Here is a 13,877-nt window from a genome sequence, read left to right as displayed (position 1 = left end):
CTGCTAATTTAGGGAGCTCACAAAAATATTGTCTTTGTGTACTGATTAGATCATTCTTCATCTTCTTCCTCACCAGTGAGGAACTGTGGAACAGTATTATTATATCATTACTTACCACCGCTCTAAGCATGCAATCAAAATATAAACACAGTGGAACAGAGCAGAATACAAGAAGCAAATCTTTATATTGTGGAAAATGCAAATCAATGTAATGTTTGTTTCAATCAGAAAGAGATGAAGGGATTAAGCCAATGCACTTAAGGAATAAATCATTCTGAAGAAGATTTAATGTAACAGAAGTGGCAAGAGCAGGTGGCAGCTGTGGCTGGAGGGGCCTCTGTACAGATCCATCTTGTACACCAGTTGTGCCAGTTCCTCAATCAGGAAGTCCTTCAGACAGTCACTCATGTCCTACTCACCTCATGACAGGACTATTGCAATGTGCTTTCTACATGGGGCTGCCTTTGAACACCACCCAGAAGCTACAGCAGCAACAGGAGTATTTTGATATACCCATGGTCATCCTTGCTCCATGAGTTCCATTGGTTGCTGGCTGGCTTCAGGGGACAATTTAAATGCTGGCTATTACCTATAAAGTCCTTCATGGGATTTTTTCTTTGTTTCTTTGTTTCTTTGAGTCAATGTTGACTCCTGGAGACTGCCTGGACTAGTCCCTGCAGTTTTCTTGGCATGATATCAGAAGTGGTTTGCCATTGCCTCCTTCCTAGGGCTGAAAGAGAGTGACTGGAAATCATTCTCCTGATTTCTAGCTTAGTGCCTTAACCACTACATCCAACTGGCTCTCCCTTCAAAGGATAAGGTCTAGTTATTTGAGGGACTGCCTATTTCCAGTGGTTTCTGCCAGTCCATTAAGATTGGGCAAAGTGGAGGTACTCCAGATTAAACAATATCATCTAGTGGGACCCTGGAAACACACCTTCTCAGTCACCAGGCCTGCCCTTTGGAAGAGCATCCCCCCAGATGCTTCCATGGCTTCCACTGTACAAGGATTCTGCAAGTCTTTAAAAAACTACCTTTCCTCCCAGCCCTGGGTTTAGGTTGTTTGTCAGCCCCCTGGTGGTTTTTATGTACAGTATTGGTTGATTTTGTCTGGGTGCACATGTCATTTTCTCTTTCTTTTCTTTCTCTCTCTTTCTCTCTCTCTCTGTTAACTATGTAAGTCACCCAGAGTCATTTTGGAATTGGGCAGTCTTCCAAATCTAATAAAATAAATGTAATAAAATAAAATATGAAAGTATTTGGAGAGGAAGAACTAAAACAAAAGATATAATAGTAGAGTCCTATAAGATAGCAGGAGACAGAGAAATAACTGATGTTGGAAAAACAGAAAAGGAGGATGCAATTATTATGCAAGGCTATTGAGTATTTTAAAAGAAATGGTAAGGATATAAATAGGGAAGATCATGTATGGATTTTGAGAAGACTAAAATTAAATTTTAATAACATGTTAATTATTCCTCTAGCAGCTGAATTTTAGAACACTCTCTAAATGGAAGCCTGCCTTAATATATTTTTAATAGCCATTTGTTAAAGGCCACAAAATCTTACATTTGTAAATGTCTTCTTTTTTAAAAAAAAAAAGCTTTGGGTTAAATGTGTTTAATTCTGGTAAAAGCTGATTCTAGTTTATTATTTAGCTTCTACTGCTTTTAATTTTTGTACTCTTTTTAAAGGTGACACTTAGAACAAAGAAAAGACAGAAATCAGAATAATTCGGTCAATGGAAAGGGATCAGACTACTACTACTACAATGTCTCATTACTGAAAATTTGATAATTCTAGTCAAAAATATTAGAAAGTGATTGAAAATATGTTTAGAGTAGATAAGAGGTTGTCAGCATATAGTTAATAGTGAAAAACAGAATTCATTGAGATTCTATAGGCAATATGTAGTTTGGAAAGAAGAGAGCATCTGTGCCCCTTCATATTACTGAATTTCAATTTCCATCAGTCCCAGCCAGCACAACCATAATCAGGGATTATGGGAATTATATCTGCAATGCCCCAAGGGTCTACCCCTCCTGCTGTAAATATGAATGGTGCTTATTATTTTCAGGCAAAGTAGCTAAACCAGGACAGAGAAGGGAAAAAAATATCAGGAAATCTGTTCAGAGTAAGCATCTCTATCAGCTTGTACCTGAAAGTCAAATATTATTCAGATTGATAGACTGACACTCCAATATCACCCTATATCCTCTTTGTTGTTTAAGAAACGTATTCACTGAAATGAAGAAACTAAACCTGGGATGAAAAGAAAATCCCACTATTAACAGTACAATCTCTCATTACCTCTTTCTAGAACAACATTCTTCCTTAATTTACACCACCTAGAAGTCTAGACCTTGAAGGCTTTTAAAATGACTGAGGGAGAGGAGAATATAATGGATTTTTCCCCTCCTGACACAATCACTCCAATAATATGGCCCTCACCATAATCTCTCTTTTAAAAATAAACGTGTAAAAGAACAGAGCAGAGTTAATCATACATTTATAATTGGTTTCAGAGGGCATTTGAAAGAATTAACCCAGCTTCTCTTCTTTTTCTTTTTAAGAAGCCCTGTATTTAAAGAAAATCTTTTATAGTAACTAATTTTTAAGGGAGGAATACAGAACGTGTAGTCACTAATATGTTCTTGAACTTATTCAGATCCAAAGTGGGCATGGTACTTCAGATCTGAATACTGTAGATCTAATCTGAAGCAATATTTTCGGGCTTCACAGAGAACCCATGGGATGGTAAGAAGCATCCTGGAAAACAAGTTTTTTTCTAGAAAATGGGTATAGTAGCCATTTTGTAAGTATGCCCACACCTATTGTCAAAATGCCAAGTGTTCTCCCAAACCATAAAGGTTACTTATACCCATTTTAGGATTTGTTCTTTTTACTAGAACATGTTATTATGAAACAGAAACAAACATTTCCTGTAATGGTTATCAACATTAAGTTTTTCTTTTAAAAATGAAAGCTGACATAACCAAAAAAAACACAATGCTTCTGTATTCAGCTTCAGATTTTAAATATACACTGATAATATATATCCATATATAATATATAATGATATACCCATTACATCAACCCGTCCCAACCAGTCCAGCAGAGAAGGCATGTTGCGGATCCCATCAGTGGGAGAATGTCGACTGGGGTCCTAGGAGGAGAGCTTTCTCTGCCGTTGCCCCTGCCCTGGAATACTTTCTCCCCAGAGGTGAGGCGGGCCCCTTCCCTCCCAATTTTTCAGAGGGAATTGAAGACTTGGGTCTGCCAACTTGCCTGGGGTGAGGAAAGATACAATCAACCCTGGGGATGGCTGGCACCTTAACAATGCACCCTGAGTTTATTAACACCTAATTAACATCTGCCTCTTTGAAGTATTATAAAGGAAGTATGTTTTTAACATATTTTAATTAATTAATTAATTTTATCTATTTTAAACAATATTTATCCTTTTTTACTGTAAGCTGCTCAGAGTCACCCCACAGTGAGATGGCCAGTGACAAATTTGAAATATAAATAAATAAATAAAAATGAACTTCCTGTATTTATTTTGACTTTCCCAATTTCCAGGTAACTAAAACAAGTAACTATGATTCCCACGGTGTTAATACTTGTCACATTTATTATGACAATAAATGTAAAGAATAGTAAAAAAGAGAATTTCTGTTAGTTTTGAAAAAGAGCAAAGAACAAATTTCGGTTTCATCAGTTCTACATTTTGTGAAAAACATTAATTCTAGACTTGCAGTATAGCAAAGGAAAAAACTGTATAGAGCTTCATCTGATGTCTTCATTCCACTGCTTCTTCCCACATATGCACCACTTTTCAAATTTACAGTAACCATGCATCAAACGAGATGGCAAACTATACTACCAGAAATTCATTTTAGAAGGTAGGTACAACAGACCTACTTCACATCTTTACTCAAGCAGTTCAGTGATTGATTTTGTATCGCTATCTCTCAGTCTAGTTTTTCTGTACAAGAATAAAATTGCAAATAAAGTATTATGTAGGGTAAATTTTATGTAGGATAAAGTATTGTGTTGGGTAAGAGAGCCAGTTTGGTGAAGTGGTTAAGGCACCAGGCTAGAAACTGAGAAACAATGAATTCTAGTCCCACCTTAGGCACAAAGCCAGCTGGATGACCTTGGGCCAGTCACTCTCTCTCAGCCCTAGGAAGCATACAATGGCAAACCACTTCTGAAATCCTGCCAAGAAAACTGCAGGGACTTGTCCAGGTAGTTGCCAGGAGTCAAAAACTGAGTCAAAGGCACCCCCCCCCCGCAAAAAAGGTAAAGGTCCTGGAAGATTTCAAGTTAGATTGCAGGTGATGTGACAAAATCTAAAGATATCCTTGTGAATTATATCACAAACTTTCTTTCTAGCCTATTTACAAGTTTGCTGAGTTATCCATTCCTTGATTCCTTGGCTGAGTAGTTAGGTGTTTTCCACACCTGACCTCCACTATCTATACCACAGTGGTACAACAATTATTACCTTCAGCTAGCATATGCAGCTACCGCTTGCTTTTCTCCGTTAAAGAAGAAAAACACCTTCCCTTTCTGCTGCTTGAGAAACTCAATACCACTTTTAACCTAATATCTGGTAGTCAGTCTGAAGCATGCTCTTCTGAGGCATCTTGTTAGACCGCAACCTCACACAAGACAGAAATTAGCAACAAATATATCAGTTTCAAATATTACTTACTTTTTAAAAACACACAACAAAGAAAAAGATTGTCATTAAGCTTAAAGACAAGGACTACACTTCAAAGAGGTAGGGTAAACAAAGGAATAATGAATAGGTCCATTTAAGAAAAGTTTTTCTTTTAGGTTCAAATTAGTTTTGAAGGAAACGGGGCAAGGCTTGCCTTGAGCACATGCAAAATAAAATCAGACCCCCCAACGGTTACATATTGAAAATTAATGAACAGGTTTCCTCTGAACATGTACTAAATGTAGGCATCAGTTTTACAACCTAGAACTGTATTCTGTTGTTTCAGACAAAAATTCATAACTTCTTCCAAAATATTTTTGTTTTCTATCTCAAACAATTCAGTCGATGGAAATCTACTGCAAATCACCCCCACGAAGATCTATCAATAGGTCCTAAACTATCTCTTGCAGCACCTTGTTTAAGACATGATGGGCAGCTAATTATACTTCTGCCTGTGTCTATAAAATTAAACAGATGGGTTTATTGTCTTCCTATTTTTATTCATATTATTCTAATTTATAGAATATTAAATAATTTCTTTTAGTAAGGCATCACTTGAGATATTCAAAGTATAAATTACAATTATCTATTGGGAAATATGGACTTAATTTTCCACACTATTCCTTATGAGAAGGAATAAGGAACTTCAGAAATCTGTTCTTCTTTAAACTCAATTTGAAATCTATTGCTTGATCCCATTGTAATCTTTCTTTGTTCAGGGATCAGTTTTATTAGCTGCACTTAATAATCCCTATGGAAACACTGGATTACAGGTATAATTTCGACTCTTTAAAAATATCCAGCAAAGCCATTTTTAGGTAAACTGGGCCAACATAATTCTAATGCAATTCTTTTAAAACTTCTGTACAACAAACTTTGATTAATCTAAGGAGGATTATTAGCAGTTTATACAATTTAAACAGTTATTACTGGACTATATGGTTCTGATGCCATTCCTGCTTCTGGAGTTCCATAACTGGAATTCAACTGAGTTCTAAGTCAGTAGCCTATTTTATAAGCCTACTGACCTAGGATTCAATTTTATGAGTTTGAAGGGACTGGATGAAATTGACTACAAGTAGTCCCCAGTTTAAGAATGAGTTCCATTCCCAAGGTCTGTCCTTAAGTCAAATTTGTATGTAAGCCAGAACTGTATTATTGCATAATACTGTATAACTAGTGTTGTGTAATGAACTCGAACCATTGTGTATTTAACTTGAATTTTGCTACAATGGGTTCTGTTCTTAATTATGGATCATCTGTAAACTGGGCATTCTCAATCCAAAGACTACCTGTATAATTATTTAAAAAGCTTGAGTGATCTGCATATGTTTTCAAGATACCCGAGCTTGTTTCTAAACTATCTGGCATCTGCCTACTGTGCTGCTCTAATTACTCAATAATACAGCCTTCATTCTTCTTTGTTCACAACCTTCTTTCTTTCTGTTCTGGTTACCAGAATCCTTGACATGCATCAGCTGTCCTATAGATTCATCAAGAGTCAGACCAGAAATTTTGCCAGCATTAGCCTTCTCACTGTGAACTATTTTCCTGCCAGCTCAATTATTCTGTTAAGAGCAACTATTTGTTGTGGTTGTTGTTCTTATTCTGCTATAGTCATTTGATTCACAGAGTCAACTGAAAGAACAACAAGTTCAAACAACTACATTTTTGTGATTCATTTAAGAACCAGAGCGATGATCTCATTAGAAAACAGAATGCCAAAATTTCAAAGAAGTAAAAAGTTTAGCAAGATTAATTACCACCCAAAGGAAATTACATGCTACTGAAATTGTCTTAAGCACTTTTTTCTCACACACAAGAAGCCAGCTAAAAAACTATTTGCTTCATGCAGTGGCAAATTAATGCTTCTGCAAACAATGATTCCAACATGTGCTATCTCCCTCATTATTTTACATTTCTCTTCATATCCCACATCTTCCAGAGAGCTAAGGACTTGGGTATTTAAAGCCTGTATCTCACAGTTATCAGTCACCACTGGTAAAGAAAACTTGCACTATAATTATGTTCCTTTCAGCGATCTGTTCCTAGCTAAACAGTTTAGTTTGGCTTCCTCCTCCTCCTCGCTTGCTTGTTTAAATTTAGCAGAAAAAAAGATCCTCTGACACAAATCTGAACAGAGAAGGTATCAAAGTCTGAGTTAGATGGCAGAGAATCCTCCGCCTGTACATGGTTTCTTTGTTTAAAGTATATTATAATACTACATATGTAATATAATGAAAGTGTGTTTTATTCTGAAAAAGCAATGTATATCCTGTCAAAACTAATGTCTAACCTGAAAGACCCTCAGGTTTAATTACCAAAAATTTGTTCTTCTCTATATAACTATACAGAACAGGGTTCATGTTTATTTTACAGAGCATGTGTCCTTGACACAGAAACAAGTAAAGAAGATAACAGAGAAGAAATTGATACTGAAGATGTGTTGGACTTCCAGTTCCTATCATTCCCAGACAGCATATCCAAAGGCTTACTCATCTATAGACACTACATTGCAGAACACAATTTTAGCTTGTTTCAGGATAGGTCAATTTCACCTATCCTTATGTATTTTTACAAGTAGTCCAAAGGGAAGGGTTGTGTGGAGATGTCTTCTCTGAAGAGAGGCTTGTCAATACCAATTTCCAGAGTTACATACAGAACTGACTTACAAGTGTTCATCTTTACTTACAAACTCGATCACTGCTATCCCTGAGAAGCAATGCGGGTGGCAAGCCTCCTAGGCAAGATCACAAAGGTACATAACAATATTATACAAGCTATATATCGTCCCTTTCACTACAAACATCAATTATAGCTTGGGAAAGTGGAGAACAGAACTCCATAAGTCAGACCAATTTTCCCATCACATTCCCAATTAATTCTGTATCTTATTTATGTTCAAGGGAGAAGAATTATTGTACAGATATCCTTTCATCTGGGAGCTCAATATAAGTTGGGTTTCCAATCACAAGGAAAGTATAGGAATGCAGAGCAGATATTGTTCCCTTTTCCCACATATGGCGTTTACAGGTAATAGTTGGGAACATGACACTAGGAACAAAAAGAGCAGGCTTAACTCCTGCTCTCTTACATCACACAATTACAAAGCCACATGGAAAGAAATCTTTGAATAGGATGACAATCCACACGATGACACCCAACTGACTAAATTTGTTTTAGTTATTTACTGAATATCTGCTACAACCAAAACAGACTCATTTAGAGCAAAACAGTTAAGAGATTTTCTGTTTATAATAAGAAAGATAGGAGCAATCTTGTGATCTTTTTATTTCAATGTGTGTCATTATACTTCAACAGCAGAAGTCATTATGAATAATACAGAACTTAGCCAAGTCCCCTTCTGTTTCTGGACACACACAAAAAACTCACCATTGACCACTTGACCCACATCCATTCTGCATATATTGTATGAGATTTGTTTCTGTCAGCAGTTACTTAGATTATCTTTATCTAACTGGATTGAATCTGGAGGGTTCATATACCATCAATATTCAGTATTTGATCTAATTGCAGATTTCAAACAGAGACTATTAAGTGTAGTAAATATAAGCAAATCTGCCTGATTTGAACAGGATGACAAGTGAATTAACTTTAAATTATAGTTTACTATGAACAAAATTTCATTAATTTATGTATCAGGTTTAATAAAACAAAGAAGAAAAAGCTATCTAACTGGAGCAATATCAAAATCCAATTACTGGTTTCCTCTGGTAAATTTACTTGAAAGAGGTTCCACAATTCAATAAAGCTAGGCATTTTTTTTTACTTTAATCTTGTTTTTAGAAGATTACAAAATATAAACAGAGCACCAAAATATGCAGCAAAAACAAAATTAAACTAACCAATTCAAGAAATAAAAATTTTAAAAAATTAAAACAAGAGAAAAAAAGGACACCCCCCCTAAAAAAAACCCTTAAAATTTAACAAATTAAAATACTAAAGGGATTAGGGTTAGAGTTATATGTTAAATGTATAGTCACTGGTTTACCAGAAATACCATAATAATCAGATACAAAACATGCAAAAGGGGGAAAAAACCCTAATAATACCACTGTATTATTGTAAAATATCATAAAATCTATGCAAACCATATTGCTTCAGCCTTTGATTAATAGAAATATTGCCTTTTCCAAAACCGGTAAGTTACATATTTCTTACTGTCTGAAACTGTACTATTTTTCTGATTTCTCAATATATTTCTTTTGGACACTCCCCAACAAAGCTAGGGTTTTGTTTTATTTTATTTCTATCCTCAGATGTATGAAAGTCTAGGAGTCAGGTAAGTCATATTTTTCATCTTTGGTGTTTTAATTTTAATAACTGAGCAATATTTGGCAGAACAGTTTTCTCCCTCTACATTTCCTCCTGCAGCATTCTCTCTGCTTATGGCATAACGTTGAGTGGATTGTATCCAGCCATTTACTGTCATTAAAGACTGAACTTGACAACTGTAATCACTAAAATTATTTGATTCTAACAGGGCATACTTTTTAAATTGAGATGGAAAGGAGGAAGAGAGGTACTGGAAAAGGCTAGAGATTGGCAGATAACTGTTCCTCCAAAAATATACATGCCATTCAAGTATAAGCAGCTTTTATATAGTTCAGAGTATGCCTGATCAACATGTCTACATACTGGTAGCTGAGATAATAATATTTGTGGGTGAGTAATTTTTACAGTATTATTTGGAAGATCAGAAGTCTAGAGGATGCAGGAAAACTTCCACATGCTGGTTTCTCATCTGTAACATGCAGGATTAGGGACTCACATGCAAAACAAAGAACAAAAACCTAATTGTAGTGACATGCCATAGCCTAAATAGTTAGCAGGTTTACGGGATAAATATTTAACAAACACTAGATTGTAATGAACTAAAAGTACCTGTAGGCCTTTCGAGTTTCTTCTCCCAACCCTCAGCTGGTATGTATCTAATGGGTGTTTAAACAGGTCTTAAGGCACTAATAACAAAATAAAGATTCTAATACTTTTCACACTTTTTCTGACGAAATGTATTAACAGCAATGCTAAATGAATGTTTTCATAGTCACGGTGGATTCTTTTGTCATCGAAGTATAAAAGTAACAGTTTCATAAAAGCAGTTATCCTGTGGTTTCTATAAGGACCTATAATTTACCACACCTAGTATGCACACAGTTCATCTGCGAACCATACAAGACATTTTGATAACATGGCATTCTTCCTCCATGCTAACTAGCACAACAGTTTAATTTTATTTTAACAGTAGTAATGGAAACGCTAGATAAATAGCTCAAGAGATAAATGGCAGGGTGCAAAATATAACCCTGTCACACATCTATTATTGCCTCTACCATCTGGCCCCGAAGCAGTTACCTCACTTTGCCTAATGGAAGGGTCAGTGGTAGCTACATGTTCCAATGACCCCTTCCAGTTCAAAGCAGGGATGTAGAAAATTCTGTTGTTTCCTACAACCATTTGGAAGTTCATCATGATTGCCGAAATAAACCGTGCACTGGCTCTGCCAAAAGCTGACCTAGTCCTTAAACAGAGCAGGTGAAATAGGATAGTAAGACAGTCCCATGGGGAAATCAATTTTGGAGAGTGAGGAATAGGGGAATACAGATAAGAGTACAAAAGGAGAGGAAAACTTCATCAGAGAAACAGCAGGAGAATGTCTAAGATGAGAAATGAAAAGTTTTCGCTGGTAATTGAATAATGGTCTCTTTCCTTCCTAAGGTTTATCCAAATTGCATCTGGCTGAAACTAGAGGGACCACATTCTGCTTCAGAATTTACTGTGCAATTGCTAAGGTAAGGGATGGATGCCCTGTTACCAGCTGCACTTAACGTTTTCACCTTCCCCACGTAACATTATTAGAGTCTTCTGAGTTACTGATTCAAAGAAAGCTGCACAGCCCTGTTTTCTCTTTTTGCTCAGCCAAGGCATTATTCCTGCATAATTGGCAGGAACAACAGGATTTTCCAGAAAGGTGAAAGAAATGTCTAAAGAGCCTCAAATACCATAGCGTTACCAAACTACTGCAACCACTCATTAAGAAAGGGAAAGGAGAAGAGACTAAATAGTTTTTGGCTCCCCTTTGCAAGACTACCACAAGCATAGAAGAAGAAGCACTATGAGGGCTTCAAATAGCATGTGAAGGTCCCAAGTAATCATAATGAAATTAGTATTAAAAGAAAATATTACTTCAGCCCTGCATTATACTTGCTCAGCTAAGCTAGCTGTGGTTATTGTCACTGAAAGCCAGGAATAATAAATAATAAAAGTTCAGTGGCTGTGAAAAACTAAGTACACCTTATGATTCAATAGCTTGTAGAACCACCTTTAGCAGCAATAACCGGAAGTACTCATTTTCTGTATGACTTTATCAGTCTCTCACATTGTTGTGGAGGAATTTTGGCCCACTCTTCTTTACAACACTGCTTCAGTTCATTGCGGTTTGCAGGCATTTGTTTATGCACAGCTCTCTTGAGGTCCCGCCACAGCATTTCAATCAGGTCAAGGTCTGGACTTTGACTGGGCCATTGCAACACCTTGATTCTTTTCTTTTTCACCCATTCTGCTGTAGATTTGCTGGTGTGTTTGGGATCATTGTCCTGTTGCATGACCCAATGTTGGCCAAACTTCAGTTGTCGGACAGATGGCCTCACATTTGACTCTAGAATACTTTGGTATACAGAGGGGTTCGTCACTCAATGACTGCAAGGTGCCCAGGTCCTGTGGCTGCAAAACAAGCCTGAATCATCACCCCTCCACCACTGTGCTTGATGGTTGGTATGAGATGTTTGTGCTGATATGCTGTGTTTGGTTTCCACCAAACATGGCACTGTGCATTCTGGCCAAATATCTCCACTTTGGTCTTGTCTGTCCAAAGGACAGTGTTCCAGAAGTCTTGTGATTTGTTCAGATGCAACTTTGCAAGCCTAAGCCGTGCTGCCATGTTCTTTTTCGAGAGAAGAGGCTTTCTCCTGGCAACCCTTCCAAACAAACCATACTTGTTCAGTCTGTTTCTAATTGTACTGTCATGAACTGTAACATTTCACATGCTAACTGAGGCCTGTAGAGATGTAAGTCTTGGATTTTCTGCGATTTCTCTGAGCATTGCACCGTCTGACCTTGGGGTGAAGTTGCTGGGACATCCACTCCTGGGAAGATTGGCAACTATCTTGAATGTTTTCCACTTGTGAATAATTTTCTTTACTGTAGAATGATGGACTTTAAATTGTTTGGAAATGGCCTTATAATCCTTCCCAGATTGATGGGAAGCAACAATTGCTTCTCTAAGATCATTGCTGATGTCTTTACTCTTTGTCATTGTGTTAAACACACCTCAATGCTCAAGACCAGCAAACTTCTAAAACTTCAGCTTTTATAGAGGTAGTCACACTTGCTGATGATCAATTGATCAAGGGCATATGATTAGCACCACCTGGCTGCTACTTAGCCTCTTCATATCTATGGAAGCAGTAAGGGTATACTTAGTTTTTCATACATGGCTTCTCCATTTTGGCTTTCTTTTTGTAAATAAATGATGACATGGTGTAATATGTCAGGTGTTGTTGTTCATCTGAGGTTGTATTTACCTACTTTTGAGAACTGCTAAGGACCATATGATTTTTATTAGGTCTTGATACGTAAAACCATAGAACTCAAAGAGGGTGTACTTTCTTTTTCACACGACCGTATGTATCTGAACCCACAAAACTTAAACTGACATAAAATCACATAAACATACACCCAACACACAATTCTCCTTCAAGTAAGCACTGTTGTGCAAATTGAAGAAAAAGGGTCAAGTAGTAGTAAGGAAATCTAACCAAACCTAGTATACACCAACACAGTTCACTATACTCCCTACCTTTCTTATACCTGCAAACTTTTCTTGCTTCCACCACATACAGTAAATACACCAATTTATGCACTGACATTTGTTCTTTAAATTTCTCACCACTCTTTTTGAGGATCTAATCAACTCCATCAAACTAAAAGTTTTTCAGTCTTACCCTTCCTTTCAGCACATTCAGACTTCCTGTATATCTGCTTTCAGATTCATTCCTCATTAATTTTCTCTATATAGCCAAACCACCTCAACATACTTATGTCGTACTTCTATATCCTTTCAGTCACAATTCTACCAAAACCCTCCCAAAGACATTGAACAATGTTCCTTGTAGGTTTTGCATTTATTATTAACTTTCCTTTGCAACTTTAACACGCATCTGTTCTTGATTAATGAGGAACAATGAACTCCTTAAGCAAACCATATTTTTTCAATATTCTTAAAAGAGTTATTACTTCTTTTCCATCAGTTTATAACATCCATTTCAATTCCACTTTTTGATGTATCGCTATCACCCCATACAAATCTCTGCAATATTTTGTCTAACCCTTTTTTCACTTTAGTCCATCCCAAAGTTTCATCCCTTTTATCTGTAATTTCACTCACTTTGCTGAAGTCTCCTAATTTACCTGTCTTCATCCATTTCCAAAACAATATTTTAATTGCTGTCAAAATGACTAAAACATTTCTTTACACTTAAAATTAAAAGGGGTTTTTTGTTTGCTCTATTTCTTATTCTTTTTGACTTTCTTTAGATCTTTTTCTCTATACACATATTATTCAGTACCTTTCTGTTACACTATTTTTTCCTGCAGCAATCATTTCCTTATATGTGCTTTTCTCATCCACAGCCTTTTGCACTTCATGATTCCAGTCTTTTTTCAATAACATAACTCTACACACTTCTGTAGCATTTCATAATTTTTCACCCTCTTCCAAGCAGTTTCTGTATCATCTCTCTCCAAATCCACTTTTCATTCATTTTATTCATCCCACTGAAATATTGACCTATCTTCTAATACTTTTTCATACTGTACTTTCTTTTCCTGCAATTGTTTTATTTTCATTCTACTTCTTGCACCTCATTCTGTTTCTCAAGATCAACTTGACACTTCTAGACTGATTCCTCTGCCGTCTCTACATAGAAACAGACTAATAAATAAATCATGTAATTGAAATAAATAGACTTTTTATAACCAGATTCTCACTAGTCGTCAATCTAACTAATTTTTTCAGTCTCTGAATGGCTTAATCATTTTTCTGTATTCTATTATCTCATTCCTTCTC

The 13,877-nt window shown here is 36.3% G+C and overlaps 1 protein-coding gene across 3 annotated transcripts in view; it reads right to left on the bottom strand.

The window, feature by feature from the left end:
- Positions 1-13,877, bottom strand: part of IGSF3 (immunoglobulin superfamily member 3) — a 112,917-nt gene that overhangs the window by 55,690 nt on the left and 43,350 nt on the right. The gene's annotated exons all lie outside the window — the stretch shown is intronic.

Source organism: Python bivittatus, unplaced genomic scaffold (genome assembly GCF_059951505.1).
Source record: "Python bivittatus isolate LINGU-HERP-01145 unplaced genomic scaffold, Pbiv_v1 ctg000350_np1212, whole genome shotgun sequence".
NCBI lineage: Eukaryota > Metazoa > Chordata > Lepidosauria > Squamata > Pythonidae > Python > Python bivittatus.
Note: the sequence above shows the minus strand (reverse complement) of the source record. Positions and strands in the feature narration are given on the sequence as shown.